The sequence below is a fragment of the Copadichromis virginalis genome, linkage group LG6, assembly GCF_057382275.1.
Source record: "Copadichromis virginalis isolate Kocher_CV1m ecotype Utaka linkage group LG6, C_Virginalis_male_GT1.1, whole genome shotgun sequence".
Lineage (NCBI taxonomy): Eukaryota > Metazoa > Chordata > Actinopteri > Cichliformes > Cichlidae > Copadichromis > Copadichromis virginalis.
This window is the reverse complement of record NC_140623.1, coordinates 36,256,193-36,277,687: the sequence shown is the minus strand read 5'-3', so window position 1 is coordinate 36,277,687 and position 21,495 is coordinate 36,256,193. Positions and strand designations below refer to the sequence as shown.

The 21,495-nt window shown below is 39.4% G+C and overlaps 1 long non-coding RNA gene across 1 annotated transcript; it reads right to left on the bottom strand.

Annotated features, from left to right (window-relative positions):
* Positions 1-13,705: 13,705 nt before the first annotated feature.
* On the bottom strand, positions 13,706-18,810 carry LOC146708379 (uncharacterized). Its single transcript, XR_014920952.1, has 2 exons — positions 18,489-18,810; positions 13,706-15,237 (listed from the first exon to the last, which is right to left on the bottom strand). It is a non-coding gene; the product is annotated as an uncharacterized LOC146708379 (long non-coding RNA).
* Positions 18,811-21,495: the final 2,685 nt, after the last annotated feature.

The window sequence follows — 21,495 nt, the reverse complement described above, 5'->3', positions numbered from 1 at the left end:
GTGCTTATTACAGACTATGGGAATGACGTGAGTCTCCTGCTGGATATAAACCTGGGACACCACAGGTAATGAACACCTAACAAGGGTTTCCTGTCATACTGTGGTTTTGAGGTCTTGTTTGCCCTTGCAGTTGCACGTGTTTCAGCATTAATCATCACCCCAGCATAATCAAACTAATTTATAAGAAGATGTTAATTTAACTTCTGAGGACATGAAAAAAGGTGCATCTTCATCCAAGCTCCTCTAAACTCCTCTTCCCTGTGACCAACCTGTTCCAAACATGGCTTTATATTTAATTTCCTCCACTTTCCAGGCTGTAGCCACCATTGTCTTGATGATGGAGTTTATGAATCTTACTACCTTTACAACCTCTGCAGCAGTAATTCATCCTTTAGTGATGAACTGTGGATGAAACTCTACACTGTCCCAAAGTAATAACAGTAATCATCTGCCCCTCTTTATCTGCTCAAATTCGCATAAACTGTGGTGGATTTTTTGTTTTTTCCATCAACATAAGCTGAGAATGAATTTTAAATAAATATAATTATTTAATTGTGCTTGTGTTCAGAGAGGAAAATTTGTTTTTTAATTGAAAAAAAGTATTGAATTGTTGATGATGGGACCCTCTTCTGTGCAGTGATTGAACTGAGAGGAAGATCCATTAGAAGTTTCCAGGCAGCATAATATTACTCCTGTTTTCTGCCGGTGCAATAGATGGGATATGATCATCACTCTCCGCTGTCTCTCTGTTTCTGTCTCTGTTATATTTTTTGCAGCAATGGTCCCTCGAGTGTCATTTTCTGTGATTTACTACAACCAAAATTCTGCCTCCAACCACAGATGGATTAATCTGATCTGCACTCCTCTGCTGCTGTGCCAACCTTTAAGGCATTTACAAAGCGAGCAAGTTATCCTACCTGACAGGAACTAACCAGGCTGTTGCTCACAGCTGTCAACACCTGACGGTTCAAAGGCAGGCATAAGCATCTCACTTTCAAGGGACAGAAGTTTCAAAGTGCTTACTGAATTGGGAGCCCAAATTAGGAGCACATCTGTCTTCCATGGGCTGTGGGATTTGGAAGACGTGGCCAACAATTTTAGGTTTCCTGACTGTGGTTCATGGGTTTTAAAACCAACATGGCTTCAGTATGACTGCTTTTCACAATGAAGCTGGTCAGTACAGTTCGATCATTTACGTCTTTTTGTCAGGCATCATCCTTATGAGGCTTTCCTAACAAATGTACACCTGAATATGGACTAGTAATACAGGAGTGATCATCAAAACAAAATCCTTGTTTTTTTATATCCTTATAAGAGCAATAATTAATTAATAAGGATTTTATTAAGTTAAAGATAAAAGGCTTTCAATGGACTTTTAAATTAACGTTGCATTCAAGGCAGCTGTTGCGGTCTTTGTAGTTTAAATTAGATTATCAGCTACATATGATCAGCTGCAGGCAATACAAGTCATGATGCCTCTAGCGTCATCTGGGCTAACTTTAACATGACATGCTTTTTGAAAAATTTAATTATATATATTTTAGCCTCACTGTGCATTATGACATTTGTCAACCTAAAGATACAATATTTTTCGCAGTGATTTATTGAAGTAAACCTGCTGTGAGACTAAATGGGTGCCAAAACATGGCTCCATATTAATGCAAAAAAATGTTGGTCTTCAATATGACAATAGCCAGAGCATCTATGTCCCCTCTTTGCATTCAGTGCAGACATGCTCGTTCCTCTCTGTTTCTTCTCTCCCCTCCCTCGTTCTCTGTCAGTTTGTCTGCATCCTTGTACAATAGGTTTGGTTACTCATCAGTTCCTGTTAAATACTGGCCGGGACAGCTGACTGTAGAATCAATTAATCACCCACCTGCTTATGTAAAGACCAACTGAAAATCTTCTGGGCTGAAAAATGAAGCTAACACTGAAGTGCCAAATACTTCTTTTATTCCAATGGCCACTTGAGGACCCAAAAGATAAAAATGAAATAAAATCCACAAATAGAAAGGGAACCAATCAATATAGCAAACAATGTAAAAGACAGGAATAAAAAAGAAAAATGCCTGAAACCATACACCAGAAAATCTAACCAGAATCAGAAAAACGAACAAAAGTAACTTAAAAAGAGAACAAATGTGAAGGGGGAGTGGTTGGAAAGCTTCACTAGAAGTTTCAAGAGAAAGATGCAAGCCTGCTAACCAAACTAGCTTGCTTTTGCTAATAAGTTAGCATTTCAAGTTCTCTAGTTGTGTTGATTTGTAGCTCCAAAACAACAACAAAAACCCCTTTTCCATGGCTACATCTTTATTTTGAATACAGTCAGTGTTAAAGAATGTCGTGTTTACCCATTTCTGTTTTTGCTCCATGATCTCAAAATTTGCCTCACCTGCTCACTCTCCCCAACTTCTTGTACAGAATTCCAAGTTTTTGTTCAAGTTTAGTATTTTAAGGTTATGTCAAGATGTGAGGGTTTCAGAGTCAATCAAAGCACTATAACTGCAACATTATTTATGTAGTGTTGTACTGTCACTTCTGAATACTAATGAAGAAGACTTCATTCCATTAGGGAGTGCATGCTATACACAGAAACTAGAGTCATAAACTTCACCACCACCGTAACCACCACTGACAACATGCAGTCCTGCACTTTGACCAGAATTTGCCTACTTAAATTTGAGATAGCTGCAGAGTGTCTGTACATTCACCAGATAGCTTGTGTTCCTCACACCAGCAGTAAGTCTGGTGAAACACAGTGGTAAGAAAAAAGCTTTAAGTGGTTCTTAAGTTTCTATTTTCATAATTTAACCATCTTTTGCAAAAATTTTTTAATGGTTTTATCACTTGCTGTGTAAAAGGTGTTTTGCACACTTTACAAATATCCAGAGATAAAGCGTACTAGCAGCTACACGGTAAATCATTTTATGTTTTTGTTCTAAAACTAGGAAGCAAGGGAGTGTATCGGGAGGGAATAAGGTTTTCTTTCCTTTCTCGAGTCTGTCTGTGAGTCATGTTTCTGGAAGTAAATTCTTCCAGCATCTCTAGTATGATTTATAGTTTGCTTTGGGGGCTTGGCAGAAGATGGAGTTTTATCACACAACTTGTGGCTTTGCAGACATCTTTCCAAGAGGACAGATTCCCCCAAGACTGTGCAACTCTGGCACCGTATCTGTACTTTTCCGTTTAGTTGTTTCCAGTTTTTGTAGCACATACATTGCAACACTGGTCTGTGTTCAAGGACAACTCACACACGCATACACACACACAGATGGACGGTTTTCAGCACGTATACATATTTGCATATAAACATGTCTGATTAGAATTAATGATTTGTGATGAAACAAAAAAGGTAAATGATTTTTTTCCCTCCAAAGGAACTCACATGACCTCATTTGTCAGTTTACTGCAAGGTTATTTTCGTGCAGGAAGATTTTAAGATGGTCGTGAGTGTACTTGGCTGTAGTGACACTGGAAACCAGAGATGAGCGCACAGCTTTTTTGGGTGGGCTGTCTTGCTGCTGGTGTCATAACAGTGCTCCTCTAGCTTGTCAGGTGATCTTGGATGACTCCTGCATTAAGGTCACTTCAGATCACGGATTGGCAAAGAGAATCTGAAACCTATTTGCCACCAACAACTAATTACTACAGTGATTTTCAGTGGAACAACTGGATGGCTTTCTGCCAAAATGCTTTCTGGAAATGCAGCCCAGACTCATATTTGTGTATCACAACTTGGCTACACAAGAAATTAACAAGCGAAAGCTGTGCAGCACCAGAGAGCAAAAACAAAGTACCAGGTCATCAAGTGAACAGATGCAACAGATGCAGAGCAGGCCTAATGCAACTTTACCCCAATCCTCCCTTTGTAAAGGGACAAAACAAACTTTTGTATATTTTCACCCTCTGTGAAAGTTTTTCATCATTATTATGTTCATTATAGAAACGTTTTGTTTTTGCCAAAATGTCAAAGAATCCGTATCCCCAAGTTACAAATTGAGCATAGAGCTTCTTTATTTTCATCCCTGTTATTTATTTTCTGAAGAGTGATGTGTGATAATGATTACTTGAGTGTTTTAGATTTATTATTCCACCCCAAGACAGACCGGACCATAAATCTCTAACCACTGTAAATATTCAGAACAGACAACGGTCACACTGCATTGTTTCTACAACCAAAGATTTGAGCCCCATCTTAGCCTGGGTGCATACACAGTCAAACACACATCTGGTTTGTGTATGCACAGATGTGTCGGTCTCCTGTGTGCAGTAGTAGCCTTTGGATGTAGAGTGGTGTGCACACATTAAGTGAGGTAAGTAGGTAAGAAGTCCTATTTATCAGTTGTAATCATCCAAAGTAGCGTCTGTGTTTGAAACTCATTTGGAGCTTTTTCCCGTATTTTGGTAACTCAACAAAAAAAGTTTCCACAAGTAGCTACAGATTAATAGGTGTTTTGTCTGGTTTTTACTCTCTTGAGACCCATGCATGTTGTATACGACCCCTGAGTAAAGCACATACACAATGTCTCTGGTTACGCTCTAGGTTTCTATCAGTGTCAGAAAAAATGACTCAAATGCAGAGTGAAGAAAGAGGTAGTCAAAAGTCAAGTTTATTCGAGATAAGTCTGCTTATAAAACAGGCAGATTAGTGATTCTTACTCAGGTTCCAGGTTTAGCTGAGGCACGGATAGATCAGGCTATACAAAGACTGGAAAGCTCTATGAAGCATTAAAGGACAATCTGGCAAAAGCATGACTGATTGGCTGCTAATATGTGCACTGATGGCATTTATGGTTGAAGCCTATTTCAGTTGTCATTTGGTAAGAGTCAGTCGGTCACACAACACAATTCATTCACAATGACTTGCACACCAAAATTAAGAATCACTAATTAACCAAATAAGCACGTCTTTAGGTTGTGGGAGGAGATTGGAATATCTGCAGAGAGCCCACACAGGCACAGGGAGAACAAAAGACTCCAGCCAGCCAGCAGGACCTTCATGCAGTTAAGGAAGTTAGTGATTGATGTGTAGCTACTATGTGTAGCCACTATGTGTAGCCATGTGCAGTGGTTGTGCCATAAGTTTTTTTGGCTATGCTGCTATGCTGCAGTAGGTGTAGGCTGCTGGGGGGATACCCATAATGCACTGACGTGTTTTGTGTCCTTCCCGAGTAGATTAAAAACAACACCCATCCCTGACAAAAAGCAGGAACAACTTACCAGGTTTGTCAACCATGTCACATTCAATGTGCTCACCACACTCCATGTCCAAATCTAAAGCAATAGTATTCACCTTTTTAGCCCCAGTAAAGCACCCTTTAGCCCAGAGTACTGGGCAATTCATCTTCCATTGAATTGACACCTGAAAATTTATACACACTCTCTGCTCTTGCTTGGAACTGCCCTGGACCCCTTACCTGGAAACCTCACAATAATCACGTAACTTACCATCACCTCTACATCCCTCAGGCTTCCCGAAATACTCACACTGGGTCTTGTGAATAAGAAAATATTTATCAGCCAAACATGCAGCTCCTGAAGCAGTTTTAACCCTGCGTTCAGCCAGTGTTGTCCAAAAAAACTTGTTTAAATAAATAAGACAAAAAAGAAGCCTTACACAAACCATGGCGTGTGTAGTCAGTATAATCAGTGGTGCAGATGAGTGTACGGGTGGAAGAATGCGGGGTGCAGCAACCAAAATCCAAAGAGATGTCTCAGGGGAAAGCACCAGCAAGCAACTGAGATCTGAAAGCTTTTGTAGAGCGCTGGCACACCGGGCGCAGGTGTTGTCATTATTTGTTATCACACAATATTGTTGTTTACAACACTGTATTTTTATAAAGCTATGTGACAGTGCAACTATTTTCAACACTGGATCCCTTGAATTGGTTCATATTTCCTCCAGAGAGTTATGATGGTTGCACATTCATTATTGGTCAGCCTTATTATTTTTCCTCCATGGCTGCATTAATTTGTATTGACTGTAGTCCAATAATTGTTACCTGCGGTCAAGAATTAAATGAGTAATATCACTCATAGTGCCAATTCCACAGACGATCAACCGGGCAAGCAGTTGCAGTTGTTTTATTTATCGGGGACAGGTTTACACAGTTAAAGCACTGGTTGTGTTATTTACCCCACATAAGATAATACTGAATTACTAGAGGAGTTAACAAAATAATATTTTTTAAATAAACTTTGTACCAACATGTGGCGGTTTGCCACGGTACTGGGCCATGAGGCCCAGGGTTTAAGTTCTAATGCATATTTTTGTATCCACATGTGTAGTTTAACGCATCTAGTTTTCTAGTTTGCAGTTTAGTCCTTGGTTTCTTAGTCCCTTTTGTCATCTCTCCCTGGTCCGTGTACCTGTCATGTTTCATGTCTCTGGTTAGGTTAAGTTCATGACTATGTCTCTGTGTTTCCTGTTTTATTCTGAAAGAGAATGGTGTTCTTTGTTCATTGTAGTTAGTGTTACTCTCCCCTGTATTGTCATTATGTTTCCTTCTAGTCAGCTGTGTTCTCATGTGTCTCCACTTCCCCTGATCACCTCATGTGTGTATTTAAGTCCTCAGTCTTCCTTTGTTCGTCGCCGCGTCGTCTGTTCAACTTCCCCCATGTTACGCCAGGTTTCAGGACTCTGTGCTGGTCATGTCCATATTGCTTACGTGTATACGTCTCACAGTTCTTTGTTGTTCCAGCACAGAGTCCTGTTCATAGTTGTCTCCGTCATATGCATCGTTGTCACCCTGTCTTCGCTTTCCCTGCTGTCTGAGTTAAGTGTCAGTTCTTAGTTTTCCCAGTTCAGCTTCTAGTTAGTTTTGCCTCTGTGCTTTCTGTTTTTTGCCACGTTAATCATCCCAAATAAAGGCTCGCTTTTCGTTTCAAGTTCAGTAATGTCTCCTCGTCTATGTCTATGTCAGAATTATATTCATACACACAGGGGATCCGAAGCATTAAAGGGGTCTTATGTGGTGGAGCGTTAAATGCCTTATTTCTCTATAGGAGGTTGTCAAAAGCAATAAAATTGCACAGGAATTTGAGACAGGCAATCCTGTGGCATGTTTATGCTGTAGAGTTTCTGGATTCTACCAGTATGCCACTTTAACTGTTTCATACTCTATTTGTAACACTTCAAATAAATATGAAATGCAGCCTACTGCAAAAATGCACATACATAAATATGTTTATGTATAAACATATTTATATATAAATATAAATATATTCCCCCTGCAGCTTTAACTAATGAACTCCTGATTTAAACATCATTTTCCTCCCCAACAGTCCCCCTTCATATCAACCACATAGTGTAAATCCACCCAGGGATAAATCTCATTTCAGATGAATGAGCTGAGACATCTTTGAGTGAAAGCAAATCATCAAAGTGGCTGAATTTCCAACCACCAGCAATAGTTCACTGAAAATCCATGTCTCCTCTGCAAACACTGTATAACCTTACATGAACCATTTTTAACTTGCCAGGATAGTGTGACAGGACACAGGCAGACACTCTAGCTGTGCTCATTACAGAGGAGCTTCTAGCCAAACGCGCTCTGTTCCAAACCACTGTGGTTCCTGTAATGTAGGAGGCAATGAATTATCAGGTGTAAACCATGGAAAATGGATATTAGACCTCCAGTCACAAGAGCTGCGAACTTACCGTGTCTGTTTAAGAAGAGGATTTGTATTATCGTCCTAAGTATTAACACTTGCGTTTTGTTGATCTTGGGTTTTCTTCCGTATACTTTGGTACCCGACAGACGCCTTACTTGCATGTGCAAAAACAAGGGAAAGCGATAAATCAGTCGCTATTGTTTTTTAAATATACATTTTTTTTAACCCTCAAAACGTTTGAAACTATTGAAGTGACCTTCACCCGTTCTGTTACAAACTTGGTTTGCATGTTTGATAAAGGTACAGCTTTTTTGGAGTTTTTTCGCTTCCTGTATTGTAATCCCAGTGTTAACTGCTAAATGCAGATATATTTCATCAGACTGTTATATCAATTTGTTTAATAAAAATGTATTAACGCCACAGAGTATTTAAAAAAATCAATGCAATTTCCAATTCTGAACAGTGAAGTGAATGCAGAGTGAACCAGGATTAGCCGGTTCCTTAAACCTGCATTTATTTCTCAAAACCAGCATCGGGGGAAATCCTGTGCTTGCAAAAAAGTAGTCTGATTGTATAAAAGTCATTGGGAAAATGGAGACCAGCTTTTTAATTTATGACCTCAATAAAGACTTTATTTAGTAAATTATTGTTCCCATTAGATTCAGAAATAACAAAGCTGAGTATGCTTTACAACAGGCCTACCTTGTAATTTGCAAGTCACAACCTAATAAGAATGCAGTCCACAATCAAGTTGTCATTCAGATCAACCCCATACTCTTAAAAACACTCAACTCGGGGCTTCTTAATGCGACCTCACTGTTGATGTTGGTACCTAAGGACAAAACTAATCTCAAAAGCCAGGATCTCTTGCCCTGTATGAGTGGTAGGAAGGATAATGCTGCTATTATCTTGTTTCTCCTTCTCCTCTTCACCTTACAATCATGATAAAATGCTGAAATGACCACACATTAACACATCAAATAGCTCAATATTCAATTATTTCATAGATTACATTTTGCTATGCAATGACGGAGCCAAAACATATCTCCATATGCAAATTTTAACTCCCAAAAGACCCCTAAATGTGCCCTGCGATATCAAATGCAAAGACATGAGTGGCAGATCCTTGTAAGTCCTGCAAGGTCAAAGAGGTTCAAACATGTTCCAGCAACTTGGGTCAAGATTTGTCTCTCCTTGTTACTCACTCTATAAACCACACATTTTGAAGATGAACTAAATTGTTTGGACGTTATAACATTTAGTCATTTTCCCTGCATCCAACAGAAACTGGATGTTCTCTTACCTTCAAATGTATTCCAGACGTTGACATGCACTGTTGTCACACAGTGAAAAACATAACATTGTCAAGCGGCTTTATCTCACTGGTTTATATCTTGGTTGTGATGGTTTTTTTTTTTTAATTTTCTTCTTTTGCTACGGGGAACTCTACAGACTGACTCATCAAAGTCAAGTAAATATATTCCAGGAAGTGTATACAGTGAGAGTTTGTCTTCTTTTTATACTCGTTATTGGTTACTATGGTTCATTTGAAAGTCTGTAGATGACAGACACATTCAGACAGTCAACAAGGTCCAGACTCAGCCGATCCAGGCACTAAACATGGAACATCCTCATTAGAGGGTAACCTGAGGTAAGGTCCCTGCCCACACGTAACAGGTGTCTGACTGTTTAATTTGGAAAGTAAACATCTTAATATATTACCTGTGATTATTTAAAGTTCAAAACCTGCTTTGGTCAAATATATAACTGGCTTCACTCACAATCCCAGAGTAATCTCACTTACTATGCACCTAACAGACACTAAAAATAAGTTCAGCACTATGTGTAATAAATAGTGCTAGTAAGGAAGAATAAAATCCTTGTTTCAGATTTTTGTAGGTCTCACATCATTTGATGGGCAGAGTGGAAAAAGTATACATTGGATGTTATGTCTGTGAAGGTTCTCAGTCATCCAGGTCATCGTAGTCAAAGGAGCTTGCAACGAAAAGCGTCTGGACTTCTATAAGTTGCTTGAAGACGTTTCACCTCTCATCCGAGAAGCTTCTTCAGTTCTCAGGTCAAATTGTGGGGAGTCCCAGATTTAAACCTAGTGGGAGTATCCCCCCAAAGAGGGACAAAAGGACCCCTGATGATCCTCTAATCGCCTGAGCCAAGGTGTGAAACTGGGTGTTCATCCCAATCAGCCGGGGTTTTGGGTGAGCTCATTGTGAAACCTGGCCCCACCAGGATGTGAGTGGGCGTTAAGGCGTCTGGGGAGGGATCTCAAAACTGGATTATAGATGGCAGAGAGTTGGTGTCGTAAACCACCGCCTCTGTTCAAAGATGGTCGCTCACAGTGGACGTAAATGGCTTCTTTCACTCCTCTTTCAAACCATCTGTCCTCTCTAGGGATGGGTATCGTTTAGGTTTTATCCGATACCGGTGCCAAATCGGTACTTTTGAAACGGTGCCGGTGCTTAAACGGTGCTCGAACCGGTGCTCGAACCGGTGCTTAAAGAATGGAGAACACAAAATTGGTCCAAAAACCTCTCATGTTTAGCTGGGTTTTTTTGTAAAAAGATAACAATGTTAGCCTTTTCTGCAGCTATGGGGCATATATGGCATCACTCTTGGCTGGAAGCAGTGCTTAAACAATGGAAAAAACACAAACTTAAACCCTCTCATGTTTAACTGTTTCCCACTTTTTCTTTGGTCATTTTAGCCTTTTTGGCCAGGGTGAAGGGAGTATCTGCCATCAAACAAGAAGACAGCCGCATGTAGCTATGATGATGTTTGCTAGTTCACCTTACATGCATTAATGCAATAACGTGGTTAGCCTACTCAACGTAAATTGCACACGAACAACATGAAGCTACTCACGCAGAGAAGAACGGCTGCTGCTGCATCATCATCCGTCATCATTTCTGCTACACTGGCAGGGCTAGGGGCCAGGACTCTATTCTTCGGGTTTTTGGGGGATGTTGCTCCGGGTCCGATAACTGGCAACCCACCCGACGTGCACGGTATGAGGTCTCGCAGCAAGCTATCAAATACGGCACATTTCTCGGCTTTTAAAAAAAACGCTCTGCGTCGCCAGCTGTTTAATCGGATTCTTGGTGTTACCTCCTTTGACAGTATCACAGTATCACCTTAAAGCACTTGTTGCAGGCTGCTGAGTTTGCATATTTTGCTGTGAAGTACAGCCAGACTTTTGACCGCTTCGCCTTGGACATTTTTAATCTGTAGCTCTGCTCTAACAGAACGTACGTACCTGGCCCCGCCTACTATCCTCGGAAACGTAAAATGATTGGCTAGAAGTGTATCACAGCTCAGGAAAAAAAGCACCGAAATAAAGCACCGAAATGTGCGCTGCTTTTCGGTCTGGTTACTACCGTTTATGTCAGAACCGGTGCCATCATGGCACCGGACACCGGTACCCATCCCTAGTCCTCTCTGTCCAAAATATGAACATTGGCATCCTCGAAAGAGTGACCTTTGTCCTTAAGATGCAGATGGACTGCTGAGTCTTGTCCTGTGGAGGTGGCTCTTCTATGTTGCGCCATGCGCTTGTGAAGTGGCTGTTTGGTCTCTCCAATGTAGAGGTCTGGGCATTCCTCGCTGCACTGTACAGCATACACCACATTGTTAAGTTTGTGTTTTGGAGTTTTGTCTTTCAGGTGAACCAGTTTTTGTCTGAGTGTGTTGCTGGGTCTGAAATGCACCGGGATGTCATGCTTGGAGAAAACTCTCCTGAGTTTTTCTGATACATAGGGGATGACAATGTTGTTGCGTCTGGACAGAGAGGACAGATGGTTTGAAAGAGGAGTGAAAGAGAATCTATGTCCACTGTGAGCGACCATCTTTGAACAGAGGCGGTGGTTTACGACACCAACTCTCTGCCATCTATAATCCAGTTTTGAGTTCCCTCCCCAGACGCCTTAACGCCCACTCACAGCCTGGGCCATCTGACCTCAGGAATTCGCATGATAAGGTGGGGCCAGGTTTCACAATGAGCTCACCCAAAACCCTGGCTGATTGGGACACACACCCATTTTCACACCTTGGCTCAGGCGATTAGAGGATCATCAGGTTATTAAGGTGGAGAGGTGAAACGTCTTCAAGCAACCTAAATAAGTCCAGACGCTATTCTTTGCAAGCTCCTTTGATTGGATGTTATGTACAAGCTCCAAGTGACTCTTCATTGTGTCACATAAACAGAAGCCTCCTACATAGTGCAGTGATGCTCTGCAGGGCTGCACAAACTCCAAATATGGAACCAAAATTATTGGGAAGTGACCAAATTCTTTCAAAGCTTACTGTTTTATTTTATTACAGGGGGCTGTTTATAATGATGCCTCATTCAGCAGCAAGTACAGGCTAATATAGCCGCTCGCCCCATCTTAATCCCGCTGAGGGGAAAAAACGCAGAGTTTGGCTGATGAACAAACGTTGACTCATGTAGTTTCATAACCGATTGTTCACTCTCTCCCCTTGGACTCATCATGTTCCTCTTTCACTCTCTGTGAAGGTTCAAGTCAGCAGCAGTTCTTTTCAAACATGAAAACACCATCTAAATTAACCCTCGAAACACACACTTTAGTGATAGTAAAAAAAAAAAAGAACTAAATAAAACAAAACTTATGTTAGTTTTTTTCCAATTTCAAAGCTCACTTTCTTATAAGAGGCAAACAAACTCATTGTGTACCATTGTTAAATCCACACTTAGAGAGACAGAGTACAAAGATTGTATATAAAAAATGGAAATAGTTGCTGTGATGCCACCCACAGTTTCAAAAGACTGTGGGTGACATCAGTCTTTTGAAACAGACTGGAAAAAAGTGCTATCAACCTCTAGTAAAGGAACTGCATTTTTTTGGCACCCGGAGGCCTTGGAGGTTCCTGCTTGCTAGGGACCAACACACAGAGGCACAATAATTCATTAAGGTGATAAGGCACTGTCTACAAGCAACTGCAAGTTAAATCATTTTTAGTCCCACTGGGGTTGCAAACAAACACTAATGACCTTTTCATGATGAATCTTGCTGATATAATATTGGCAGACCTGTTGATGGAGTTTAATGGTGTGTTTCTGTGGCAATAAGTAAGACATACATCTGCCTGGTTGGATTCAAAGCAGGACTTTGTACCAAGTGTGTAAACGAAATGGTGACTATAGTCAAACCAAACAAGGTGACTAATAATAGGTTTATCAGTCTCTGCCTCTTAGTGTTTCTGCTTCCACACAAACACCTCTGTCTCTCTGCATATTTAGCTGTTGCCCTTTTTATTCTCTCGAGAGCTGTTTTTAGATGTTTGTGGAAGTTGGCCAGCAGGCTCCACCTGGTCCCTTTGTGGATAGAGGATAGCAGTCCAGTAACCCAATGTCCTCTCCACCCACAGTACACAGAAGCCAGTCAACAGTTTTTCACCAAGGGATTTTTACATCATACTCTGGAGCTATAAATTTTAAATTTCCCATAAATTCACACAAAGACCACTTCAGGTCCTGATGCATGTTAAACTGCAAAGTTTTAAAATATTATTGTTCAATGACTTACAAAAAGCAATCCACCCAGACTCCACAGAGAAATAGGCAAACATGAGATCTGCATAGTACAAATCTCATGCGAACAAAAACAGAATAAAAAGTTCAGCCAGTCGGCTGCACAAACTGCCAAAAAGAATGTACTGTACTAAAATCTGTGAAATTACAGGATTTCCAGCTTCACACCCATTGGATTAAGCCTCTATGTAGTTTCATTTTTCATCACTTCTTATAATTGTGCTTCTTTTCTCATTCTCCTCTTTTCTGTTGGGATTAGTGTTTCATGAGTTGAAACATTCCAGAATGCCGTGGAGATCTGAGGTCATACATGGATAGCAGTGCTGCTACCTTTGGTGAAAATTAGGGACTGCTCACTGTAAGAAGGAGCAAAGAGGAAAAATTGTACATTCCACTCTTGCTGCACCTGTTCCATATTTCATAACCGTTTGGTGCCAAGTTGCCAAAGTGGATTCAAAAATTTATTTCACAGTTTAATAAGGCTATTTGAAAACACAGACCAAAATGCAGAGACCCAGGGAGTCAGTGTTCAGAATACAAACAGAACCATTTATTAAGGCTGGTTACAGGACACAGGATAAAGCAGGAAACAAACAGACGGCAATACAACAAAAAACAGAAATAAACTGAGGGCTTAAAGACATGAGAGGTAATGAAAGAAGCAGAAACAAGTGGAGAACTAAACATAGCTGAAACTAACCAAGGATGACAAGACAAGGAAGGTAAAGCTAGGAACGAGACATGGAAGATAACAGCTTCCAAAACAGAACAAGAAGTGACACAGACTTAACAGGATGCAATGGAACACAGGTTAAACTGAAGCTCAAGGACCCCCAAAAGGTTAATTCTGTTCATCTGGAGGTTTTCAGTGGGAGAAACATTTCGTCACTCATCCAAGTGACTTCTTCAGTCTCAGGTGACTGCAGCTTTCCCCAACCTTAAACATAAACATTGCATTTGCATTTACATTACTGAGGAACAATGGGCTGTGACGTCAGTTTCTTGATTATTAATGTGCAAATTGTCATGACCATTGATCAACAACCACTGATCAAAGCCCATTAATCCATAATCAATGACCATTGATCAATGGCTATGAGTACCATTTACAGAGAGTTAGGGAATGGCTGCAATCACAGCATTGTAAGATGGCGATGTACCCTTAGGCTCCCTCCTTGATTCAGAGATGGTCTTTCCCTTTTCACGTAAATGGCCTCCTTGACTCATCTGGACAGTTGATTCTGTCCAGATGCACAACAACAACTTTTTATGATTTCCTTACCATGATGATTGAGCATGCATCATGAAACTCAAGCCTTTAAATATAAACTCTAACAATAAAATAGAAACGTCACTGTAAAACACAACAAAAATGAAAATAAGAAAATCTAAACCGAGAAAATAACCAACCAGACAATCTGTAACATAATAATAACACAAAATTCAAAAAGAACTCAAAACTACAAAGGACAGATGCTTAAAAATCGGATGAGTCAAGTGGAGGATACCAAAAACAAAAAGGTAAAAGTTCAAGAAGGTGACAAAAGAGCTCAGGAAGAGCTCATCACCAAAGGAAACAGGCAGGTTCAAAATCCAGAGTCAAGCAGCAAGCTGGAACATTCAGTTCCAGTTCAGTTTAGCTGCTTAACATCTGACATAAAGACGCTCTAAGAAGGAATGAAAAAGGTCTTATCACAATGCAGCCTGTAACCATGTTTGCTTCATTAGTGTATTGGTGTTAAACAGTTCCCTACACTGGATGCTGTTCTACATTAAAAAGTGTTAAGTGGATGTGTTGGTGCAGTACCTGTTCTGTGTCCAATATAAAGGAAAGTCCACACAGTAAAAGATACAAGTCCCATGTGTTTCTTTCAGAATCCTTCGTCTGTTTGGGAAAGACAAAGGTATCCTAAAGCTTGCTGTTCTTTTTTCCTCCCCTACATGTTAATTAAGTAGTAAAATAATCCAACACCGCATCAGCTACAGTGTTGACTCTACACTGAGTTACACTTGTCACAGAGTGGGAGGGTGTATGGTATGGACTGGAATTGGGCCGCAGACTATAAACACACAGAGGGATACCAATTAGGCACATGTGCAACACATTAGAACAGGAGAAAGCAATCTTCCTGGTGGTAAACACAAGAGGACAAAAACTGAAACCAGAGGAGTGGGGCGGTGTTGGGAAATAAAAGAAAAGAACCGTAATTTACGATGGAAATAGTGTCTGACTCAGAGACAGACAGACAGAAACAGATATAGCTGATTATTTTAACTTCACAGGTGCAGCTGACATGTGTCAAGTAGACTTTTTAAAAAAGATTTAAATACAGCATTGTGCTAAAGGTCTGTGACTAAAACAAAATATCCCACAATGATAATTTGGTAGCCTTGCCAGCTGAAGATCAAACAGCATTGTTCTTGTAAGTAATACATATGTAGCAATCTCATATCATCACATCATGATGCTGCCTCATAACTGGCTCCTGTGAAACTACTTATGATAGGTTGAAACTAGTTAATGATATTAACTATGGATATACTACTGAAGTTAATGGTTGCTTACATGAGAGAAGATGAACATGTATCATATAAAAATATGCACTTTTCCTTCCAAAGGCAAAACTATTTGCATGTAGAGTTTGCTGCCTTGACAACCTCAGCCATACAGTGTCAACATAAGGAGCAACTGAAAGCATCTGCACTTTTATGCTAAAGTGTCTAAGACAGGATTGGACCACTTAGTGCAACAGATATGGATTGATACATCTGTTGTGAATTGCTAGCACAGCCTTTTAGGTTGTCAGCACTTCCATTTAAGTTTTAAAGCAAGTGGCAATACTGTTTCTCAAGAGGGATCTGTGGGACATCTAATGGGTTTCCAAGTAATAACTTGGATATCCAGCAAGTGTAGGCCAGGAAATAAACTATATTTCCTTACTGGTTTTACCGGCAAAGTCTAAACGTTTATTCAACTGTTTCAATAAAAAAAAAAACCTCATTTAGATTCCAGATGTTTCAATAAAATCAACCAAGGCAAGTAAAAACACAGGTAGCTCACAATTGGCTGCACAGCTCATTTCCTCTTCTAGCTGATCATTTTAAGGGTGAGGCATAGCCTGTATTTCAAGTTAATGGATATGTACAACATGAAGACTCAAACACTGAAAACCAGTGCTCTGAGATGGGCCTAAGTTCAAAGGAAAAGAGATTTACCCCAGCCAGACTTGCTAATGATACGCAGATGCAGATTAGTCAATTGTTCAACAGTCTGCTGAATGTCATAGCCAAGGTTTTCCAGCACTAGTTCTTTGGAACTATACTTTGGAACTATTTGGCATTTATTTCAACCTTTCCCTGATGACAACTGTAAGAGGGCTGCTGATGTGGTGGAGGAAACGCACTTGGAGACAGGAATTCTCTTTATTTAAAAATGCTGATAACAAGGCAGCTCAGGTATACAAAAACACAAAAGCATAACAAAGAAATTCTACTTACCACAAGTCTCTTCTTACAAATACACAAGTGTGTTTGTGATGTTTAAAAGACTATTTGAAAATATTAACAATAAAATTATAAACTTCGCTCTGTGTTAGCCAGTTAGTAAGCTCCAAATCCCCTTTATTTCAAAAATGTTTGGACAACGCCACTTCCTGATTGATAGTCTGGACTTTGAGGATGGCAACAACCTTCAAGCATTTGCAATAATAAATTAGATTGGATGCGTGAGCCCACTGTTTAGTTATATTTATAGTATGACATGAATTATGTTAATGCTTATGAAAATTACAGCAAGTATATATCAAATTTATTCTAGCTAAGTCTCAAGAAAACCAATGAAGGACGGCCCACAGCATTAGCCTCACATTCACAACTAAAACAACTTTGTTTTGCCTGCTAGATGTAATAGAGCAATAGAAAACATTAAGACACATTTTATTTTAAACTTAACAGACAGAGTTGAAAGAAATAAGTCACCGCTGTATGCTGACTGTCTCTGCAGCACGAGCCTCCGGTCACGAGGAGTTTATAATTGCCAGCGCCAGTGACGTGTTCACTTAACATGAATTCTCCTGGTTTAGTTCATTTTTGTTTCAAAAGCAGTATAAATCAGCACTTGACCTACTTTGAACTGACATGAACATATCTGAAAATTGCCAACAGATGTCTGACAGGAACTATTACTGTTGTCACGCATACATAAATATCTTATTACTAAATATTTGTTATTACATGTAATAACACTGTTGGACAAACTAGAGTTTTAAATTAAGCTTGAAATAGAACTGTCATCATCATACCAATCTTATGTTCACCATCCATCTGTCTGTTTAATCACTTATCCAGGGTAGGCTAGTGTGCACCATGGACAGACCATTAGTCTGTCAAGTCCATCACAGCCATAGACTGAATAAAATAAACTTTCTTTCTTTCATAACTATGAAATCTAAACCAGAACTCTGCATTTAAAAATGAATGATTTAGGCTGCTTCTTCATGGTATTTGTGGTGTTTGAAATTATTTCCTTTCTTACAACATGGACGCATTTAACATGGTAACATTGACTGCATGAGGATTCAGTATGAGAAATTCTAACAGAGAAATCGTTAAATGACAGAAAGTTGGCACCAGTCAAGTCACTCTTCATAAAACTTTGGCTTTCCTTTGTTCTCAGTATTAAGGCTTAGTTCTTTTCTTTTTGCACTTTTCTTTTAAAATTTCCTTTCTTCTTCTTCCATTCATTACCAAATGACAATTTTATTTACACACACTCGGCTCATTTGTTTTGCTTCTGTTTTTAGAGACAAAAAATCCAAGATTCAATTTATTTTTTCTCTAAATTTGATCTGCAATATGTAAATATGTTGGGAGGAAAAAACAGCCATTACATATCCACAGTGTTGGGAAGGTTACTTTTAAAATGTATTCCATTACAGAATACAGAATACATGCCCTAAAATGTATTCTGTAACGTATTCCGTTACGTTACTCAATGACAGTAACGTATTCTGAATACTTTGGATTACTTAATATATTATCATGCTTTTTACAACAACGTGAATGTACTATTGCTGTGTGATTTATTACTATTACTGAAGGTCCGCGACTCCGAACTGTAGTAAAGGGACCTCTGACTAATACGGCGGGGTCCCTGTCGGCTCGTAGCCGAAAAATAGCTTTACTTTGTTGTGTGGGTCAATTTTTCTTGCGAGAGATAGAGAGAGGCGTTGAAAGGCTGCTCCAACGGAAATTATTGTTTCGGAGGAAAACATGAACACGGTGTACAGTCGAGTCTTAATAGCTTACTTACAACTGGGCTCGTCAGGCACTCTTCTTGGCTGCAGTGGTTATTATTATATTTACATGCTTCCAGCTCCCGTTTTTGCTCGATGACAACTCGTACCTTTCCACTCCCCTTTTTCTCCCTCCTCGCGCTCACAGACACATAACGTGTATGGCAGTCCATTCTCCCTGCAACACGGACTACACTGCCCATGATGCTACATTCTTTAGAGCTATGCTTGTAGCATTCTGCCTGTTAGCTTAGCACAACAACAACAACAACGAAAAGGCGCTCTCTCACCCAGGAAACACACAGTCGCAGAGAGAGAGAGCGTCGCCCTGTAACCATGGCAACCGTAGCGCTGCCGCCTGGAACAACAGCACGTAGCTGTCAAACAAAACCCAAACAGTCCTGACCCGCGACAAAATGAAACGGGAAAGTACCGCAGTGTAATCCATTTATTTCAACAAAGTAACTGTATTCTAAATACCACCTTTTTAAACGGTAACTGTAACGGAATACAGTTACTCATATTTTGTATTTTAAATACGTAACGGCGGTACATGTATTCCGTTACTCCCCAACACTGCATATCCAATAGTTTAATCTTTAATATTAGGAAGCAATAGCCACACTTTTACACAATAACTATATACTTCAGCAAAGAATTGCAGACTACTGTGAGCTGAGAATACTAGAATGTATTTTTTATTTAAATTATAATCTAATTTACATTTAAATTAGATTATAAGTGACACTATTAGGAATTATCAAAGGTTTTATATATTTTAATAACCAAAAAGCACATCATGGGCTGAGGGACTTGTGTGGTTGTACTGTAGCTAAACAAATACTCTTACCTGTCAAAACAGCCAGAAAAAGGGAAGGTCGTCTCATGCTGGGTTAAAAATGTGCAACTAAAGCGTCCTTTGAAATGCTGCCAAATGATACAAAGTACTCATTAAAAACATCCATTAACTTCCTTAATGTCTAAGTAGCTAAAATGAGGTTAAATCAGACACTGCTAGTACTCCTGATTTGTACCCCTGTAGACCCTACATTTACAGTAAAAAAAAAAAAAAAAGGCTATGATTTTAGACAACTTTAAAAGCTCTGTTGTTTTTTAAGGTGGAATATTTTATAGACCTGCAGGTAGTCATGCATGCTTTTCACTTCATGTAGACTTGACTCGTGAAAGTTTGGTATGTTATTTTTAATATTTCCTGTCTTGCACATCTGCAGATGGTACAAAATGCAGCAGCCTGTCTTTTGATAATTTTAGCCTCTAACCAGATGCTTCTTGTGGTTACCTAACAGGAGGATCATGCTTTTCAGGTTGCCGCCATAAAGCTTGAAGCGTGAAGCAATTTACTGCTTTTTATCAGATAAGCCAAAATATTATCTACTTTTAAATCAATCCTTTACACCTGCTGTTTCCAGCAGACGTTTGGTCCAGCTTGAGTTGAGACTTATTAATATTTTTTTATCCTGCTATGAGTAAGCAATAACTTACTTATTATGTATTATTTGTGCCCATTGTTTGAGATAGTCAGTGTGTTTTTCTACGTGTGTGTTTGTGTTTTAGATAGCCTTTTTTTCCTGAGAGTTATGCGGCACTGCTGTAGTTTTGAAATAAGGTCTTGAAGTACACTTTGACTTGACATACAGGGTGAAAGGTCAAACAGAGGCCAGCCTCAGGTGCTGTTGACTCTCAAAGACTTCAGATGCGTTATATATTCTCATTAGTGAATCAGGATGATCAAGAAATGTCAAATTTCATATTTAACAGTGTCTAAACTATTATCCATTATAATATTTATGACTGACATCTGCTCTCAGTATGTGCAAAATGTGAAAAATTCACTCTCTTGCCCAGATCTTGTAAAAAATACTTAGCTTACATGTTATTGATTCCAGATGATTCAAAGTCTGGATTCTCATTCATTCTTTAATCAAAAGGCTATAATATATTAAGAAAAACTCACATTTCTGTTTGAGTACTATATTTATATTGAGCTATGTCTGAAATTGAATTTTAGTTAACTTTTTTCATTTATTGCTTTTACAGTAATTCCTTCTGATGTCTAACAGATGCAAATTAAGCTCAAACTGCTTTTTAACCCCGTAAAATGTGGGCTGTAGTGCCCTAACATGGATAACACTGCGACAGTGTGTGGTTATGAAAAGCAGCTGTTTGTCCCAAACATGTGGTTTTGGTTCAGTGTATGAGGACACGGGGTCATTCAAACATGCACTCGTGCTGTTAACACACCATACATACAAGCAGGAGTTGTGGAGACCTTGCTATTTTACTGCCTTTCACTGAGTTTATTGTGTAAATAAGAAACACTTACAGAATTCAAGCTGGAGTGTTTCCAATGCGATAAGAGGAAATTACAGTATAGGTCACAAAGTCAAGTCGCTCTTTTATGCCAACTGCATTTCTTGGCCAGCAGCTCTGTCTCTACCCAACTCTCCCATGTTTGTGAAATTGCACTGTAAGGAGTGATGTAATGTGCTTCTTTTAATGCCCGTCTATCTAAAAGTAGTGCTATCATTACCATCCATATTTTTCCATCAAGTTTCATCCTCAGATATTTACTGCAGAGATTGTAGCAGACGTCCACCTACACAGAATAAGCTCCACGTTACTAAGTGGAAACTTGCACATCAACACGTCCATCAGAAAAATGTTGTTCAAGCACAGCCAAAATCAGAGTGCTGGGATTTATGTGCATTTTTGACTGCATATGTCAATGAATATGTTTGTGTATTTATTTGTGCAGTGTGCACATGTATCTATAAAGCCAGCTCACCCAAAGCATGTTTATAATCATGTTTAGTTGCTTGTGACTAAAAGCCTTGTGTGATATTTGGTCTCTCAGTGTTTCATTAACAACACAGGACTATGAACCGTGAATATATACAAACAGTGAGCCATGCACCAATCACACCAAAACATTAAAACCATTAACAGCTGTGAACTTCCATTTTTAAGCTGGCAATGAAAGTATTAGTGATCCATGTCATTTCT